The sequence below is a fragment of the Episyrphus balteatus genome, chromosome 1 (genome assembly GCF_945859705.1).
Source record: "Episyrphus balteatus chromosome 1, idEpiBalt1.1, whole genome shotgun sequence".
Classification (NCBI taxonomy): domain Eukaryota; kingdom Metazoa; phylum Arthropoda; class Insecta; order Diptera; family Syrphidae; genus Episyrphus; species Episyrphus balteatus.
In genome coordinates this window covers 51,772,411-51,782,283 of record NC_079134.1, presented here as the reverse complement: position 1 = coordinate 51,782,283, position 9,873 = coordinate 51,772,411, and the positions used below count along the sequence as shown (strand labels likewise).

The following is a 9,873-nucleotide window of genomic DNA, read 5'->3' as shown; positions in this document are numbered from 1 at the left end:
CATCCATGTCTGTACAACAAATACCTTCCTTCATACAGGAATAAGCTCTTGAAGGAAAAAGCATGGATAGCAGTGTCAACTGCTGTCCACACCGAAGGTAATATATATATATATAATATATATATATATGTATCTTGCTTTTAAATAGAAATTTTATATTATGCTTTATCATTTTTCAGAAGAGGTCTGCATAAAAAGATGGAGGTCTTTGAGAGATCGGTTTCTCAAAGAATTGTGCCGCAAGCCGAAGTCAGGTTTCATTTTTTTTTTATTTTTCACAATGTAAAGGTACCATAAATTTTCTAGGACCTCAACCAACACAAGGTGAGGCTTCGGATGATATACCCAATGCTCCTGCTAAAGTGGCTTCATCTAAAACGCAACTTCCAAGTGTTTCAGGGGGCTGCAGCCAGCTGAATGAGAGCCTGTCATCAACGGACATGCCATCAGTGTCCTCGAGACGACCAAAAAAGAAAAAGGATGACGAGTACTCGGAGTGAAAGATTCGATGCAGGTACAAATATATATATATGTAAAATTTCTATATTTTGTTATTGTATTGCTCTTCACTATATTTAATAGGCTTTGATGGGAGCTGTTCAAAACATCATTTCTGTGAAAACGGAGAGGGCAGAGAGAGAGGAAAACGTGAGCCGTAATGCTGATTTTTTGAAAGTTCTCGATGGGTATTTGGTACAATTGCCAGAGCGGCGCCAAGACGATCTGAAAATTGAGCTGCTCAACATTGTCTTCAATGAGATTCAAGGAGATCAAGACTTATAAATATTAATTTAATTAATTTGGAAAATGTGTTCAAAAACTTTGTCTGTTATTGTCTTAGTAGAAAAAAATGTATCAAATAATACTGTAAATGTACCTTATTAATAATAACTAAAAAAAACAAAGGCTGTTAAATTTAGAGAAGTATTTTAAGATTGTTAAACCCAAATGCTGATAATTAACCAAATAAAAATAATTTAAACTTTTGTTAAACTTCTATTTTTTGCTCTTTACTTTTACATATACATACATATACACATATTTAAATTTCAAATAACATCATTTAAAAGATATTCTTTCAGTTGGTCTCTCAATTTGAACGCATCCTTTGATGCGTTATTTGAGAAAATTCTTCTTGGCCTTTCCAACGGATCAACATCACTTCGCCACAGGCCATTGATAACTTCTTCCCCTTCATACCTGTCAACATATTCAGGCGGTATATAGGTGGCATCGTGCATTTTAATAAAATTATGCTGTAAAACTGCGGCTTTAACAATTTTTTCCGCGGATTCCGGACTCATTTGAAGCGGGTTTAGAAGTATCCTCCACCGTGACACCAAAATCCCAAAGGCATTTTCAATTACACGCCTGGCTCTTGAAAGGCGTTTATTAAAATTTTCTCGGTCATATGGTAAATGGTCACCTAAATTATACGATATATAATTAATAACATAATCTAGAAGAATTCGTAATTTATACCTGGGTACGGGCGCATTAAAAATGTTTTTAATGGAAATGCTTCATCTCCAACAAAATAATGCGGAAACTTCACATCTGAATGTGGTAGAGTACTATCTTACGGCACTCCCAAATTCCCATTAAAAAGTTTCTTTCCAAAATCGGAGTGCCATAGAACACCACCATCACTTTGGGAACCATATGCACCAAGGTCAATTCCCGTGAATGTGTAGTTAGCATCACAAATGCCTAATAATACAATGGAATATGTCCCCTTGTAATTATAAAACATCGATCCGGAGTTTGCTGGACAGGTTATATTAATATGTTTCCCATCGATGGCTCCTAAACAATTGGGCATATTCCACATCGTATAAAAATCTTTCGATATTCTACTCCATTCCGTTTGTGTTGGAACTGACAAGTATATATGACCTAGTGAATTCCAGAGATCTTCGCATGTTTTATTCACTATTCTCTTGACACTTGTCAGTCCCATTTTAAACGACATTGAGTATAGTTGTTTGCTACCTCCATGAGCCAAATATCTATAAAAAAATACAAAGCATATAACTCTTCGATTTACCAAGACAAATAAAATTTAAAACTTACACTAGGGTCATAAAAAGGTACTTTGCCAAATTGTGAATTTGTAAACAAAAAAGTCAAGCCCGATTAACAATCAAACATGACATTACAAAGATAAACAATAAGAAAACAGTGAGTCCGACAATTTATAATGCCAATGTGTCGCTAGGCATATAAACCAATGGGTGAGTTCTGAAGAGCAAGTACCTAGTAAGATCTATTCGTGCATTTTATTTAATAAAAGAAAAATAATAACGACAACTTAGAGTACAAATTGCGCTAGAAAAAAATTTTTTTTATTTTTGTAAATTTCTCACTTTTTGCAAAAAATGACCATTGTGGTTATAACTTAACTCTTAAAAGTTGTTTACATCAGAAAATATCAGAAATTCCCTTTTATTTTACAAAAAAAGAGCAACGATAATTCTTAAAAATTGTTTCAGAACTTCCTTAGAGCACATTCAGCGAAAAAAAATCGAACACACCTAGGAATTTGAAGTGAGCTGTCAAAAAGCAATCCGTCATACGACGTATTCTATGGGTCACCCCTTTCTGTCCCATCCTTCAACTTCAACTGATGGAATCCTTCAACTTCAACTGATGGATTGACGGAACGGACGCAACGGATTCTATGGGTTGGGGCCTTAAGGCAGGCTTCAGTCTGATGAAGGTACTGTGTGCCGAAACAGCTGTTACGCTCTCTCCTTATCAAAGTGGGAATTTATAAAACAATTAATTGATTTGTCCTAAAACAAATATGAATCTCCACCAAGTAGAAGTGACCAAAATTAATTAAAAATTTAAGATTTTTTTCTATAAGAAAGTGTAAATGTCTATGGAACAACATCTTTGATTTTAATAAGATTTCTTGGTAAAACAGCTCAATAAGGGAATTTTATTGTTTTTAGGTAAATAGTTGGTACCTTTAAGTATCTTAAAATATAAAAAAGTAATAAAACAATTTCAAAAATATGGTTTCGTATTGGTATAGCAAACTAATTTCTGGAATACGTTAGTGAAAATTCTAATTAAGAATTTTTTTTTTTCTAAAATGAAAAACAAATACCTGTGCTTTCTTCAAAAAGTAAGTCAATCAGTTGCATCTGTGTCTTGAGTTTCATGAAAAACTACGGCACATAACTAAGAGAAGAACTCCAAAAAGCAAACAATGGACTATCCTTTCAAATTTATATAAACAAATATTCTAAATGAAATTGCAAACTCTATCACTAGAGTATTTGTTTAGGGATTCTTTAAAAATAAAAAAAAATTCCTAGCCCCAGAGGACTATACAGACAACAGATGGTGCAATATGTGGTTACGACATTTTTATTTATGTATATATGGTGGTTTAAATATCAGAGGAATTTCCAGAATAGTAAGAATTCAATCCCAGCTTCGGTCGGTCTACTATATATTTGCTTCTGCATGTAAAATGCGCTTCTAGCTTCTATTACCCAATTTACATGGACTCTTGCCTATGCACACACCCAGAGTAACAAAGCGAATTTAACTTTATGCTATGTTAGCCGAGATAGTATTTTTCAATTTTATTCCAAATTAAGTGGTTTTTCTGCCCGAGTATACACTGTTCACAAAAAAAATATATAGCAAAAAAAAAAAAACTGAAACAAAATCTGTGCAGTGGGACAAAATTGAGAATAGTCCTGGTTCCTGGCACCAGGCTCATATCTATATTCACAATGAACAAATGCAATATCTATGCATGCATTTGAAACTAAAAAAAAAACGGGTCTCCTAATAACAGAAGACAATAGAATATTTTAAATGCAAAGCATACATAGTATATCTGTTTGTGTGTGCAGTTTTGATTAAGGCCACAAATTGGATTGTACGAGTATTTATTTTTTTCTATTTGCTTAGTATTAAATGAAAAATATATTTTAAATAATATCACTGCAGTGTTGATTAAAAATTGAATTGCGTCATTTTTTTTAATATTGAGAGTATATAGGTAATTGAATTTTTATTAAAACTAAGCTGATTTTTTTTGGGGGAAAAATAATTCGAAAATAATCCTTTTTTTTGAAAAAACAAATCAAGAACACCACCAAAAAAAAAAAGAAGTTCATTTGGCCAAAACCTATTGTTTTTAGTGGAAAGGCTTCGTAGCTTTCATCGTTCAAAATTGGCAAATGAATAAAAAATGGCCTTCGTGACATTTAATTAATACCTAATATTAGGGTACATATCGAGACCTTTCTGACGATTTGTCGTAAGCACCAAAACAAAATCGTTAATTATGGACTACACTTAATTTTAGTATTTACAATATATATTGAGAACGAAAAGGATACATTTTTTTAAAATTTTGTCTACAATTGCTTAAGAAGACATACAAATAAATGTTGACTCCAGGTTCACAACAAAGGTGGCCAAGTAGGATAAGCTGACAAATAAAAGTGCGATTAATGAAGACAAAGTGAGAAGAGAAGAGCTTTTTCAGACAGTCCCAAAAAAAAATTTTAAAGGCAGCTGTCAATAGAGTCCATAGAACCACGTTGATAATGCATATGAAATGGGAGAAAAGACTGGTCGGATTTGGGCAATGAAATTAGTGACAAAGATTTCGCCTTTCAGTCAAAATAAACTGCTCGGTGCTCGACAAACCCATACGAAGTTGCAAGAAATAGCATTAATAGGATACCTATGTAAAAATGTTCATTTTACGCATATGGATTATCTTATGAAACTTTTAAGACATTTGTACATACATACCTTTGTCAAAGCGAATAACATAACTTGCCCACCAAGTTGAGAAATTAAAAAAAAAGCTGCACATGATTGGCTTTACGATTTTTTGAAACTATATCGGGAGCTCTCACTACGAAATGTGAGGGAAATTTCTAAAGTGTTTATCAATTCTCCTTCGAAAAGCTAACCTGCCGCTGAAGATATTTTTTTGATCTAGTGAAGTGAGAGATTAAGTTCAAACTCTCAAAACCAACCAATCCTGCCTCAACTTCTCGCTGTCGCCAAAAAATATTTGTTTGACTTTGATTTTGGGAAATTATAAAGGATGTCCCAAAGGAAATGGTTCAAACAAAATATACTGAAAGGCTAACTTAGGGCCAGTTGTACAAACGTGGTTCAGTCTCGGATCAGGAATTTAACTCGCCGATTTTGGCGGATTAGCAGTGGATTAAGTTTGGTTCAAGGATGGAATTGACTATTTCAACCTATATGGTCCTAGAACCAGTGCTAAAAATCAATTTTACCACCGTATTCAGAAGATAAAAGTTGCTGAACCACGGATTAAATATTTGTACAACTGGCCCTTAAGGGCTCTATATTTGTACAACAGTGATTTGATTCCTCAACTCATCATTGATTTATTTGTTCAATAAAATCTTGAAATTAGCATTAAAAGCTCGATGATGAAATAAATTTCCGAAATGCGTAGCTTCATTTTTATTTATTTATTGTTGTAAAAACTCGGTATATTTCATAATGAAGTTTATTTTAAAATTTTTCTTTAATTCCTTATTATATTACATATTACAACATGAAGACAAAAATAATACCATATTATATTTGTATGTCCTATGACTGTAAATTTAATTAAAAATATTCATATTTTTACAGCGTTTGGAGTTCTGGCGATGCCGACTCCGAGTAACTTCGGAGGATGTGCGATCCATTATTGACGGCAATTCGAGCAAGTGTAGAGAGCAGTTTTCAGAGAATAGTTGAGCCTTGAGCTTATGCCAAATAAGAGAAAGGTGGTTGGTGCAAAGAGTACGAGAGCATCGTCTTTTTGTATTGGATGGCCGCAGCTTGCCAGGATCCGCAGACGTGCCAGAACCAGCATTTTTGCAAATGCTATTGGGGCAATTGGGGAAACACATACGTATAACATGCCCAGTGAGTACACATGACGAGTACATGAATTGTAAGGGCTTATATTCTATACAGTGCCAGGCTATTGTTGACAGCAAATTTTTATTCAACAATGTATTTGTTGGATGTATTCATTGGATTCATGACACTATGGTAATACAATATAACGATAATAATGAATTTCTAACTAATTTTTTAACAGGTTGTCAAGATGAGCCCTTTTTATGCACGTGGAAACTATCCGCCCCCAAATTATCATTTGCTGGGGGATAGTGGTTACCCATGTCGGTTAAGACCAGTGCCAGTTATTATTCCTTTCAAAGTACCAAATGCACACCAACGACATTTTAATACTGCGCACAGCAGAGCTAGGAATGTAGTTGAGTGTGCTTTTGGTATGATGAAAACCAGATGGAGAAATATTTTCGATAAGGGACTGAAACTCAAAATCACTACATCAGTTAAAACGATTTTCGCCGCATGTATATTACACAACATCAGTAATTTCTGTTTATAATTAATTTATTTATCTGTTCTTTCAGTTCAAACAATGAAGTGGACGTCCAGTGACGATGATCTGTCACATAACCCTAGTCAAAGCACCAACTCGAGTCCATCTACTTTTTATTCCGTTGAAGGAGGGAATGATCATTGATCAATATTTTCAATGACGGTAAGGTTGTGGCAGGATCAGCACTCGATTAATGTAGAGTGATGCTGTTCATCTCGTTGTTGGGGCAATAGCAGCAGCTCTGGGAGTTCATTTAGAAACACTAACTTTTAACAAGAATTCAATTTGGGAGGCGAGAAGAAAAATACGTGTGCACAGAAAATTCGTGAAATTTCAAGAAGCATTGAAATGAAGGCTATTGTTTTACATTTTGATGGAAAGCTCATGAAAGATAGTCAAAAGACTACAAGTTTTAATCTCTGCAACTGAAGTCATACTTGGTGTTCCAGCACTCAACCCACATAAACCTCAGACTCAATTAGATGCAATTGGAACAATTTTGGAGGATCGGGGACTACAGAAATCAGTTAAAGCTGTCCCCAGGGGCGCAACAATTTACAAGAGTCTCTATATGAAGAACTAAGTCTTTGATATTTTAGTCACAAAGGCTCCCCAATTTTTTTTCTATTTTACTTTTTCAAAGGCGCTTCTATTTTTCGCCCTACCAATTTGAAGGAGGAAGACGCCATTAATTTCAGTAAAATTACCTGCTAAATTCGTTCCAGTGATGGAAGAACATTTAAGATTGGCTATGAGATGTAATATTTCTGAGACTATTAATTGATAGAGCTAATGGGGGAGAGTGTTGAAAAAGAAATAATTGAACGAATAAAAAACTCAAAATATTACGCTGTAATAGCTGACTGCACATCAGCTGACTGCTATTTGTTGACATATCAACAGAGAGCAAGGTGTCTTTTTAAGGGGTAATAACACCTTGTAAACAATGAAATCGAGCGTCATTTTCATCAGCGTATAAAACAAAGAAGAAATATTATTTTCTTTTGGTGTTTGTTTAGTTTAATTAAGTATATTAATAGGTAACAAAATAGGCTAGTGTTAAATTTTTTAATGATGTGAAATTTTTTAAATGGCGGTGTAGTTCAGGATGATAGTAAAATCCTGTGCTCCCATCGGGCGAACAACTAATTCCTATAGTTTTTACCCGATTGGGCTGAAATTTTGTGTGGAGCTTAAAAATACTATTCTCTAGTACGTAGTATTTTTTTGAAATATTAAAATTTAGCGGTTTTATGGTCTTTTTTTCAATGAATTTTGTTTTTGGAATGAAATAATTTTTTCAAACTAATGCCATTTCTTTAAAAATTAATATTTCAAAAAAACCCTACGTACTTCACTAGAGGATAGTATTTCTAAGCTCCACACAAAATTTCAGCCCAATCGGTTAAAAACTGTAGGAGTTAGTTGGTCGCCCGATGGGAGCACAGGATTTTACTATCATCCTGAACTACACCGCCATTTAAAAAATTTCACATCATTAAAAAATTTAACATTAGCCTATTCTGTTGCCTATTAATATACTTAATTAAACTAAACAAACACCAAAAAAAAATAATATTTCTTCTTTGTTTTATACGCTGATGAAAATGACGCTCGATTTCATGGTTTACAAGGTGTTATTACCCCTTAAGACTGAAGAGCACTTTATTGGACAAGTCAATGAATCGACCGGAGCAGGACTAACTGAAAATATTTTAAATATTTAACAAAAAAAATGGACTGAATATAGATAATTGTAAAGGTCAAGGGTACCACAACTGGATAAACAAAAAAGGAAAAAAATATTTGAGTGCCAAACAGAATTTCTGATATTAACCCTTTAGAGCGGTACGTTCCATGTGTTTGCCACAGCTACAATTTAGTTTAATGCTATTTGGATAGGTCATCCGTCAAATCGATTAGGTTGTATGGAATTCAAAAGTTCACAATTTTTTTTTACTTCCGTCCACACATGGAATATCCTAATTCACCATGTACCATATTATTCTCTAAAAAAACTAAGTGACACACGTTGGTAAGCTAAAATTAACAGCGTTAAGGCAATCCTTTACCAAATAGGTTCTATTCACTACGCTTTAATTTCTCTGGCCATCGAAACTGAATGAATGGATGCTCAAGTTTCTCACGAGGCGTCCACTTTGGCGGAGCAAATTAAAGATTTCGCTTTTATTGTGTCAGTGGTCAGTTGGTATGAGGAAGGACCTCATCCAAATCAATATAGTCAGTAAATCTATGCAATCTTCAAATATGGATATAAATGAGAGCATCGTTTTGTTGAAAATGTGCTGTGACTTTATTGCGAGCTATAGGCAAACTGGCTTTAAGGACGCTATATTGGTGGGTGGTGGCTACAGAAATGGCAAATGAGCTTAAAATTGAACCTGTATTCAAATCCTCTAGATTACGAAAGGTGAAACGACAATGTGGTGAAACGCCTCGCGATGAACCGATAACATCCCCAACAAAAATTTTTGAAGTTGAATTCTTTAACAGCTTTATGGACACTACGTCGAATTCATTAAACGAGAGATTTCAGCAGCTGAATGACTACGTCGGATCATGGTATAAATGAAAGAAATTTACAGGAATTGTTCCCAAATATTTGGGTTGCGCTAAGAATTTTGATGACAATTCCTGTAACAATCGCAAGTGGAGAAAGAAGCTTTTATAAGCTTAAGCTTATAAAGACCTACCTCAGGTCAACGATGTCCCAATCACAGCTTACAAATTAAGCTTTGATTGAAAACGAAATTGCAGAAAAAATTAACTATTCCCAATTGATAAAAGACTGCCAATTAGAAGGCCAGATAAGTGCAATTTGTTTAACTATTTAAGAAATTTTAATGGACTTATACACAATGTACCTTTGTTTTTTTTTGTCATTAAACTGTAAATGTAAATAGGTAAATTAAAAAATGTACCTTTATTTTTTTTTTCATGTAAATACATTAAACTGTAGATACCTTTATGTTTTTATTATTTTTTTTTTTTCATATATTATATTAAACTAAGAGTTTATTTTTCTTTTATATTGTTCGTTTCTTTTAATTATTGAAAAGGGTGCAAATATTGAGTTTTGTATAGCTGGTAATATGGAGATGCAGTGATTTTCTTTAATTTTACGGATAAGGAATAGAATAGACCGGTGACATAAAATTTATCGAGAATACCGAGACTGTAATGAATAAAAAAACAGAACTGGACCGAGAAGAATATCAATCAGTTAATTGTCATATTTAAGTGTCAAAAAATATTAATGAATTAAAATCAAAAAAAATTTAATTGGAAAGGCGCCAAGTGAAATCTTGCCCAGTGGGCCAGTGGCGCTGGGAGTGCTTAAACCGGCACTGCACGAGGCGTCCACTTTGAAGAAAAAAATTAAGGATTTCATTTTTACTGTGTCCTTGGACACATGAACAGGCAGGAACTAT

General features: G+C 33.8%; 1 pseudogene; it reads right to left on the bottom strand.

Annotated features, from left to right (window-relative positions):
• Positions 1-1,049: 1,049 nt before the first annotated feature.
• LOC129920948 (uncharacterized) lies at positions 1,050-2,080 on the bottom strand (annotated as a pseudogene).
• Positions 2,081-9,873: the final 7,793 nt, after the last annotated feature.